The sequence below is a fragment of the Myodes glareolus genome, chromosome 6, assembly GCF_982192425.1.
Source record: "Myodes glareolus chromosome 6, mMyoGla1.1, whole genome shotgun sequence".
In the NCBI taxonomy this organism is placed as follows: domain Eukaryota; kingdom Metazoa; phylum Chordata; class Mammalia; order Rodentia; family Cricetidae; genus Myodes; species Myodes glareolus.
Window position 1 is genome coordinate 112,568,135 of NC_142031.1, and position 11,296 is coordinate 112,579,430.

Genomic DNA, 11,296 nt, shown 5'->3' on the forward strand with positions numbered 1-11,296 from the left:
TGTTTGCAGATGTGAACACTGAGGTGATGACAAACAGGAAGGTGTCGGGCAGGGTATTTATTTTCCCACCTCAGCCCCCCATAGAACATAATCTCCACATTTTCCCCCTGCTCCAGCAGTCTGCCCATGCTCTGAGATTCTGCAGCTCTCCACTAGCCACGCTCGATAACCCCAAGGCTCCTCATCAAGGGCTGTTGCTGGAGACGTCCTCAGAGTTGAGAAATAATTCTTGAATGTTGAGAAGCCTGATGCTATCATTCAGGTCCCACCCAGAAAAGAGTCATTTCAGCTGATTAGGATGGTTTCTATTTTTACACGTTCAGGATCTTGGGGGCCTTAGGCAAAATAAACCAATCCAAAAGAAGTTAGAGTATCTTTGTGAAGACACACCAGTGCAATAAATATCACTTTTTCTGTAATTGGACAGATAGCTGTGGATATTGATCCTCTTGCCTCAGGTTTTCTGAAAAGCGGGGATTACAAATTTGTGCCACTAGGCCTGGCTTGGCCTTTCTTCCTTCCTTCCTTCCTTCCTTCCTTCCTTCCTTCCTTTCTTTCTTTCTTTCTTTCTTTCTTTCTTTCTTTCTTTCTTTCATTTCTCTGCATGTACAACACTGAGTAACTCTCTAGTTGGAGTCCAGGAGGGAGGCATCAAGTGAAGTTTATAGATACTCACTGTTCACGAGACACAAAGAATACATTCTTATCTTAGTAGTGATTAGATTTGGTGAAAATAACCACTGATTTCCAGGGGTTAACTTATTGTTTGTTCATGGAGTAACAGCATGTCTAAATCATTAAGTTGTGCTGGTTGTTTGGCATCATGCACACTTTATAGCTTGACTCAATGCTTGCTTTTCAGCTAGTCTGGAATACAGCCAAGCCCTGGTCAGACTCAACGGTGGGCATTACTAGTTCATTGCTCTCAGTGGTGGTAGGATGTGTAGACAGCTGTCACAGGCAAAGGCTGACCTTCTCATTCTTCTTCTCCTATGGCACATTACTTCTAGTATCTTGAAACTCGTTAATGGGGTCTGTGCCCCAAAGCGACACATGGATAAGGCGTTTGAGAGAAGGAGCTTGCAGTTGAGGTATTTCTCTTTTCTACTTACAGTCTAGTTGTGTCTCCCTAGGGCACCAGGTTACCTATTATAGTAGTTCTGCTAGTTCAGGAGAAGTTGCACTGCCAGAAGGGGAGGAAGACCCATCACAGAGCGGGCAGCCAGCAGATGATGGTGAAGGGGCTGATGTGAAGAAGGAGACAGCCACAACTTCTCAGGACCAAATGCTGAAATAGGTGAACCCTGGGTATTTCAGGAAACATTTCTCCTTCAAAAGCACAAATATAAGTGCCAAGTTGTGATAGATTTGATACGTTAGGCAAAATGCCGAGAGAACATGTCTTTTGACCCTATAACTGTAACAATATGTTCTTCCTAAGATGCTTTTATGAATGAGGATTGTCAGCTAGGTCAAACAAGTGTTTGTTGAATGTGGATTATTAGGAATGCCCTCTTGCTTGTCTAAGTTCTTAGGAAATTTTATAAAACAAAATTAAAACTCAAAGACAAAATCAGTGCCACCACAAAAACCTAAATGTATAATGTGGTATGCTTATAGAAGATTGTTTCTGCTTTTAAGAGTAAACCTTACTAAATGGAGCCAACACAATATTATTGGTTGAGACAAATTTTGAAAATTCCTTACTTGGGGTGGGAGGGAGAACTGTGGTTGGAATGTAAAATGACATAAAAAATGAAAATTACTTAACAACATTATGGGTACACTCAATTCCAGACAGATTCAGATGTATTATAACCATGAACGAGGTGACTTTTCCTATGAGCAGTGAGACTATGATGTATTATGTTGAAAATAAAATGTCCCTGCTGCCTCATAGATGGGAGCCAGAGAGAAGGCTCAAGCTTCTTAATCTGCTTCAGCACTGAACATGTCAGCACGGCAAGCCATGCCCTCAGCATCCACAGGGCGGAAATATCTGCACAGGTACAATATCACAGACAGATGCAGGCCACCAACTAAGTCAGGGGAGCCAGAATGTGCCCAAGGCAGAGCTCATTCTGCAGATTGAAATATCCTTGGATTATCTCTGAAAGAAACTGAATCATTTAATGTCACTTCATGGATGAATGTATAAACTTCTAAGAGGTGTATGACTTACCTAAGATCAGTATTTGGGTGTCCAGGCATAGCATTGCCTGATAAAAGCTGTTTGCCTATATGAATTTCAGATACACACAAATAAATTTCTAATATTTATATATTTTAAATATTGCATGATACTGTTTTTCTTGTTCACTGAAATTCAAATGCAACTGGGTATTCTATATTTTTGTTAAAAGTAGTACTTTATTTGGCGGGGAAGACATTGAAAACTGGGTGGCAGTGAAGGGAAGATAGTCACGTAAGATAGACCGAGCAAGGAGCTGTGTGAAGAAAGTAGTTAATCTGCGTGAACAGGAAAAAGATCCCAGGGACTTGAGTCAGGACAGGGGTTGTGGGGCTGGAGGCTGTGGCAATCGTGTCCTCCTAAGAACAGATGGAGCCCGGTGGACATCCACTAGAGTTGGCTGGTTTAGTTAGACTCGAGAGAAAGCTATGTCCATCACTTCCCAACTCTGCATTCAGTGACTCCTGATGGCATCTTGGGATTAGAGCAGATGGAATTATTTACAACCCAACAGTTGGCAGGAGCTACACACAAACCCCCCTCTCATTTCCCTCCCTCCGCATAGGCTGTTAGATGCCTTCTTTTGCATCATCAGGTCAAGAGAAAGCAGGGATATTTTGACAGCAGAATCAGTTCATGTGGAGATTAGTTATTATATGGACACTGTTTGGGGGGCATAAGGAAAAGACACAGCAAACATATTAAAGAATGATTGATTCAAAATTGTTGTGGGAGCCGATGAGATGGCTCAGCAAGTAAAGGCACCTTCTGTTAGTCTAACGAACCTAGTTCAGTCCCCAGGCCCCACATGGTAGGAGAGAGCCAGTTCGCACAAATTGTTCTCTGATTATTATACGCACGCCATGCATGGCATATGCGCTAGGACCCATGAACACACAATACATAAATAAGTGTAATTTTGAAAAAGATTGATGTGGTCAGAGCATACTGCCTCTGTGCCCCCAAATAAAGGCATGAAGCTGAATTAAAGGCAAATTAGGAACTTTGGAGGGTAGACCATCTTACACACATGTACTTGGATTTGCTCCAGCTAGGAACTAGATCATGCCTTCATGAGCAGAGTTCAAGTCCAGATTTTACAAGCCATATTAAGACTGAAGACTAGTTATACCATGAGGGAATCTGACACAATAAGGAGGCAGCGCAAGGGATGAGGGTTTTCTCATGTGTCACTCTTTCCTCCCACTCAGGGAGGACGAGGGACGAAGAGAGAGGCTAGCTTTGAGGCCCTGAACGAGACAGGATTCACAGAGCATGATGGATTCTGAGGGTCCCCAAAGGATTGCTTATTACTGGCTTGTGTCTAGCTTTCAACTGCACTAGAATGTCAGGGCATCACATCTGATTCATCTTTGCTACGGCTCAGCTGCGGATTTCTAGGAGGCTGCATTACAAAAACAAACAGTGCCATTAAATTCAACCCCCACCTGCTTTTGACAGTACTTGTTGAGACAGGAACCTGATCAACATTTGATTGTGCTTTAGCCAAACTTTAGAATATTGAGTAAAATTTGAAATCCCTGACAGAAACTTGGTTCTATTACATGGCATAGTTCCCAGACGCGTCATAGGAGGCTCTGCGCTACAATTTCCGTCCCTTCCCTCCCCCAAAGCGTGTTGGTCTTTCCAGAACTGTTTCAGTGCAGGGTAGAATGACATCTTGCGGATGTCGTGACGTCTCTGTGCTTTAGACTTCGAGACTCAGATCCTGCCACCGTCCTCCAGGAAGCCTCTGCACATCCATTTCCAGGAATAGTGGAGGCTCTCCTCTGGTCTCCCACGAGGGTCATGCACTGTACAAATGTGTTTCCAGGCAGGGCAGTGATGGCGCAGGTCATGGAGCCAAATGGCCTAGATTCAAATCTTGGTTCAGCAATTACATGCTTCAATCCACTGGAGAGTTTTTAACCTCAGGCTTCATTGTTTCCACTTGCAAAACGGGAATGGCAACTGCACCTTCCTTCTGGTTGTCGGAGCCTGTGTGAAGTGCTGAGCTTCCAGCTGGCTCATTCACACAATACTGTGTGGTTTTGAAGACCGTATAAAGTATTCTGTTCCTTTGATTGAAATCTATAAGCCAAGACTAATATGTTGTTAAAAATATATATTCTGATTCCATGTCGCTGGTTATATTATAGTTTACTGACAAAAGCCTGGATTATACATGGAGACTTGGTCTAAAACCCAGCTCCAGCCTTTATTGGTTGTGTGACTTTGTCAAGATGCTTCAGTTTCCCATACCCAGATTTCTGGAATCTTATAGGCAAAATTAGCCATCAGAGAGAAGTTGTGAAAATTACATGAAGTCACATCCACTAAGCACTTATTAGAATGTACTAAGTTGCTACTTGGTGGTAACTATCGTTGTTATATTAGTTGGACCTGGGGCAAAGAGGAAATACTTAGAAGGGAACAAAAGGACCAAAGCAGACAATGGAACACTTTCATCAGAATTTGAGGCTCCAGAGTCAACCCTAGTACCAAAGCAAAGAAATGGCTAATAAAGTGACTCAGAGATTTTATCTTAGATTGTTATATTTCAACTAAATTTGTAGTTTTTGCATAAATTACACATGCTTATGGCACAAAATTTCAAAGTAGAAGAGGTCTGCAGTGAAAAATAAGTCACATCTACTATGCCCAGTAATTAGAAACTACTGACTTCTTGTGGTTCCTTCTAGAAATACTCTATGAACGTATAAGCAAAATGTTCTCTTTTCTATTACCTATCAATCATTACATGTATAGTAAAGAATTAATGGCTATGACATCTTTCTCTATGGAGTGTGTTTTAGAAGCCATTCAATGGGTGATGCAGGTCTGCTTCCTTCGTAACCCTGCTATCCCATTTATCTGACCCACGGCCCATCAATGGAATTTTAGGTTGTTTCCAATCTTTTGTTATTACAGCTAAACCTGTAATGAATAATCTTGTCCAACTGTGATTTTACTTGTGTGTATCAGCGGGATTGTTTCCTAGAAATGGAATTGCTTACTCAAAAGATATGGGCAAGTTTGACAGATAGTGACAGATAGAGGCTGCACCAATGTAACACCCCTCCATTGAGGTCTCCCATGCTTTCGTCATCACCTCGTGCAATCATATTCTTGATCTTTCAGAGCCTAATGAGAGGAAAAGGAAGCCAGATTTCACTGAAGTTTTAATTTACATCTTATTGTAAGAAAGGTGGACCCTTCAGTCAGATATTTGAGAAACACTTTTTAAAAAATTTTTTATTTAACTTTATTTTATGTGCATTGGTGTGAAGGTGTGAGGTCCCCTGGAAATAGATCTTCAGACAGTTGTGAGCTGCCATGTGGGTGCTGGGAATTGAACCCAAGTCCTTTGGAAGAGCAGTCAGTGCTCTTAACCACTGAGACATCTCTCTAGCCCCTGAGAAATACTTTAAATTTCTTTGATTGACAACTCTGGAGTGGCTACAAAAGGAATGTGTTTTGACTCTTTGACCTTAACAGGTGATTTAATCTGCTCTGACGTCACAAGAGCACTCTCAGATACTGAGGAAAGGCAGTCTGTTCGTTACAGGACAAGAAGGACGATGCTCATCGCCCCCGATATAAATAAACTAAACAGAAAAAAATAGTATGTCTAGCTAGAATATCAAACAAGCAAGGTTTTTTTTGTACTTTTCTTTGTTTTCCATGTTTTCTGCATTAATTATGTATTATTTTGATATCTAGAAAAATGCTAATAAAATTTTTTGACCTTTTTGTATTTTTTTTGAGACAGGATCTTGTTATGTACTCCAGTCTTGCCAATCTTCATGGCAGTTCTGCTTTAGTGTCCCCGTTGCTGAAATTACAAGCTTGAGCCACCATCCAGCTACCTTTAAACATCCATAAAATTGTCTCTTGATTCCTAGGTATTGAAGAATGTTAGTAATTCTGCCTGCTTGCTTTGGAAACCATCTGTTTGGTCTCTGTGATGATTTGAGTAAGAATGGCCCCCATAGGCTCGTATGTTTGAGTCACCAGGGCATGGTACTATTTGAGAAGGATTAGGAAGTGTGGCTTTGTTGGATGTGGTGTGTCACTGGGGGTGAGTTTTAATGGTTTCAAAAGCCTACAATAGGCCCAGTGTTCTGCTCTTGGCTTGTCAATCACAATGTTTTCTGACCCTACTTACCCAGCACCGTACTTGCCTGCCACCATATTCCCTGCTCCCATGCTCCCTGCCATGATGATAATGGACTAAGCTTCTGAAACTGTAAGCCAGCCCCCAGTTAATGCCTGCTGTTGCTGTGGTCATGATGTCTCTTCACAGCGCCAGAACAGTGACGGTCTCCCTCTTAAACAGTGTGGGTGTGTTCCTAGTGACTCCCTCATCTCTGACTCTTGTGAAAGCTTGTGCATTCTACTTCTTTTACTTCACGGCATCTGTGACGCTCCTGACCACTCCTTACTGCTAGGTTTCTGTGCCCCTCCCCACCTCTGGTGCCTCTCTTTCCTCTTTTTTTTTTTTTTTTTTTTTTGGTTTTTGGTTTTTCAAGACAGGGTTTCCCAGAATCTATGGAGTCAGTCCTGAAACTCACTCTGTTGACCAGGCTGGCCTTGAACTCACAGAGGTCCACCAGCCTCTGCTGGGATTAAAGGCATGTGCCACCACCACCTGGCCCTTTCCTCTTTGTGGATGTAGCTCAGGCCGCTGCTCCGGCTGAGTCTCCGAAGAGGTAGTACCGCAGAGCGCCCACTGTGACTCAGTCTACCTTTCCCAGGACCTGAGGTTCGAGCTGGAGCTTATAGGTGGGGAGTCAAAGCCTTGGAGCACATAGAATGTAACCCTCTAGGAAAGACAGAGCCCAGCTAGGAAGCTAGGCTGTGCAAATCAACGACTCTGCAGAAACAAGCTCTCTTCCGTGTGTAGGCCTAGGACCTGGGATGTATGGACATCCACTTATGGATGAGCTACCGCTGTTTGTGGGCAGAAGAGTGCGTGTCTCTGTGCTTTCCGTTCAGTCTCTGTGCCCTGAGATTGTGCTGGGAAGGAGGGTTAGTTTCTAGCACCTGGGAGAAAAAGCTGAGGATGGAAATGTGGGAATGTGAACTCAGACAGTGTGTCTCAGGTGGCACTCTTCTTTAGTTTAAATCTCAGATAGTAAGTAGCTCGTGACAGCTCTTGATCCTGACTCCAGGGACTTTTAGTCATTCAGCTTGATTTGCATGTTTTTACTGTTTTAAGGCCAAAAAAAAAAATTGTTAGGAAGATTTGTTTCCTATTCCCATAGCTTACAGTCCTGTAACTTGCTTATCATTATGGGAAGGCCCATTCATTTCCTAAAAGTGAACTAGACTTCCTTTCAGGGAGCTATTAGCATTGAAGGCTAGAATCCATTTAAATCCCCCGAGAGCCTATGGCTCAATCCACTGGAATTAATAATGTCAGAGAATGCAAGGTAGGCCTTAGACTCGAAAACAATTGCATTCCTTTGGAGAAAGGAAACTTCAGCTAGAAAGGAATCTAAGGGCTGAAAGGTTGGTGGGAATGCCTTTGCAACTGGTAGCATTCTTTGTAGAAAGAACATTGCTAATTCCAGTTCTTCAGGGCTTATTTCTCTAAGGGCTGGAGGGAAAGGAGAGCTCTAGATAAAGGAGTGCTAGCAGCCCATCCACAGGAGACACGTCACTGCTCTCTCTGTGTTCATGTGTAGAAATTACTTTGTGACGTTAGAAGGATCCCTTGCTGACTTCCCCTCTGCTAGGCTAAGTGTTTTATAAGAGTAGGAAGCTTTTCTCCTGTTTATTGTCATTGTCTCCCATCTGGCCCGTTGCCAGCACAGGACATGTTCATAGCCAACAAACATCTGTTGAGCCCATCTAGTTGTACATCAGTAATTTATGTTTTATAGACAAGTAACTCAAGTTCAGAAAGGTCACGTGGCTCATACAGGTAGAGATAGCAAAGCAGGATTCAAACCCACATCTGTAGGATACTTAAAGCTAGACTTGTGGGCAAGGTTCTAGAAGCTAGCATTCAATCACAGCAATAATTAGTTTTCCCATTGACAATAAATTTTCTCAGTCATAAGAACAGTAACTGTCTCTTTAGCATCCCAAACCTGTAATGCTTGGGAGTACATGTGCAAGGGAGTCTTCTCTTGTGGTCTGGGGTTATGGTAGAAAATCAAGCATTCTTCTGTATGCAAGTCTCTTAGTTGTAGATTTAAAAATAAAGAAAAACCAATCTTATCCTACCAAAGGACATTCATTCAAAGCATTTTTCTGCCTTCACTTAATATGTGTGAATTTAAATAAAAAGCCTTATTTTTGTATTTGCATGTCTACAGAGTGGTATAAAATATGGAGTTTAAAACTGAATTTGAGGGAGAGATGGTTCAGCAGTTAAAAGTGCTTGCTGCTTTTCCAGAGGACTCAAGTTTGGTTCCCAGCATCCATGTTAGGCCCCTCACCACTGCCTGTAATTACAGTTTCAGAGTACCTGGTGCCCTCTTCTGGTCCTCTTGCACACCTGCATGCCCATGCATGTGCATACACACACATACATATAATTTTTTTTTTAAAAAAAATCTTAGAACACTGAGTTTGAGCCCTGGATGTAGTATTCTAGTCTCCTTTTCTTTTTCTTAAAAGACAGCACTTATGAAAATACCCATTCTGTAGTTTGGAGTCGACTACACAGTGCTGAACGTATCCCACATTAGCGTCAGATTCTAGCAGAACCTCATGATCACCTCTCCCTCAACCCTCTCACTCTCTGTACCATCCTTTTAGCTACATCCTTTCTAGGTTGCTATTTTGTATTGGGGAAATCTAGGCAATACCACAGCGTGATAATTTTTCTTTCTAAAGTCTCAGGACATTTGTAAATAAAAATATCTGCAGCAAGAATCCAGCTAAAAAGAATCCATATTTGGAAGATTCATCAATAACTCAAAACCCTTCCCTTTAAGAATTGTTTCTGAGGTATGCTATGCAAAAAATTAATCCGATGTTGATATTTCAGTCAACAAAACAGAAGAAAGTACTGGTTTTTAACAAGATAGCATTTTAATATTTTATGTGGGTATAGAATAAATGGGAAGTGAGATCGCTAGAGTTGCCTGCTTGGGGATTTTTCCAGGGTCAGGAGGTGACTCAGCAGCTTAAAGACCCTTACTACCCAGCCTGAAGACCCGAGTTCCAGCTCTGGAATGCTGGAGGAAAGCAATGACCCCAGCAAGTTGCTCTCTGACTTACTGTCTCTCTCCAAATAGATGCAAAAAATTTATACCATTCCAACATTTCCTATTATGAAAGTACTAAAGTTTCCGTCCCACATGTCCAGTAACTTCCAGTGACAAATGGCACTGCAAAGGTAAGCTAAGAGTTCTGGACATTTTATGAAGTAGATTTTTTTCCCATGGTGGGTCCCTGACTGCGCACTGTCCACACTTAGATGCAGCCTGGGTTTTGCCATAAGCAGTCTTTTCTCTTTTTCTTTCAACATCTTCTGGGCAGTGTGGAAGGTTAGCTCTGCCAGTTAAAGAAGTAGCTTTGCCCCTTGCTTGGGCACCATTCCTTTCTAGGAACTTCATAGCTGGGCACTCGCTGGTATTCGTGCTAGGATCGTGGACCATCCCTGCAACTGTTGCCTGTCCACCTCCTGTAGCTATACTTAGAACCTGCAGCTAGAGGGCTTGAGGATTGTGTTCTTTCCATTGATCTGATTTAGCCCATCTGCAATTCTCCTAAGGCAGGCCTGGTGGCAACCCTTGACAAAATAGTCCTCAAATCCCGACACCCTTCCCCCACCCTTTATGAACTGGCCAGTCAGCCCTGCCAGCTACTTTGTGCCTCTTTCTGAGGTAGAGAGTAACTGGCATATACTCCATTGTCACATGACAGCTGAAGAACACTGGGCCACTAACTCAAGGCCTTTATCCTGTCTTATCATAGCTCACAGAGGACTTTGCCCCTCTTCTCTGGGAGCAGGGTCTTCCTGGTCAGCCAAAGGAAGAAATACAAAGCAAGCTGCTGCTTGTAGCTTTTTTTCCTTATCCTCCTCGGGGTCTATGGCTTATGAGGCAGGAAAATCTGTGTCCCTGACACTTCCTTGACCTGCAGTCTCCTGTTCACAGAGTCCACAGAGCGTGAAGGTTCTCTTGGGTTTTACTTCTTTCAGTATGTGAAGGGCTTCTCTAATGGCTCATCCTCCTCGGTCACAACTCTGACACTGTCTTAATTTAAATGGAAAATGCAATCTCAGGGCCAGAAAGAAACTTAAACCTTAAAATAAACAAACACACAAATAGGTAGATAAATTGGGAAATATGACAAAATGACAAACTCTTATAGATGTGTATCTTTTATGTAGTCTAACTATTCGAATGTAAGGTCCTAGTATACTCAATGCTCTGTCTTCAACTTAATATTTCGTAAAGATCTTTCCATAATCATATACACATTTTTTCTTTTACACAGGGTCTAACTATATAGCTCTGGCTGACCTGAAACTCACAGAGATTTGCCTGCCTCTGCTTCCCAAGTGTCACAACACCTGGCTTTCCTATTCTTTTTTATTTTTGAGATTATAATATAACTCTAGCTTAATCCCCTTCCCTTCCCTCCCTCTAAGCTCTCCCATACATCCTCCATGCTCTTCTTCAAATTCAAGCCGCCTTCTCACAGTTTTTAAAGAGCAGTTTGTCATAAAGAGTAATCTAACTTATTTTTCCAGTCTTCTCTTGACATACGTTTCTGTCACTATCAATACAGATGTTGCTATAGTGTACGCTATACAGGACCTTTCATATTTGTGAGACTATATTCTTTGGCCATATCCAGTGATGGAATAGCTACTGAACTGCCTTCTCTCTCCATTTAAGGTGTGAATAAAAAGGTCTTACCATTTTGTCTGTCTCATACACCAATACACAGCCCCCTTTCCCGTAAGTCAGTGGTTTTAATAGCGAGGGTAATAAACAGAACATAAGAATATATTTATAAGGGAGAGAGGAAGAACTAGAAAGGGAGGCGTGAGATGTTTGGTAATGACAGTGTGATATGAGAAGCAGATCCTGGGAGCAGGGAAACAGACAGGGTAGGCTTCCAGCTCTACCCTCACTA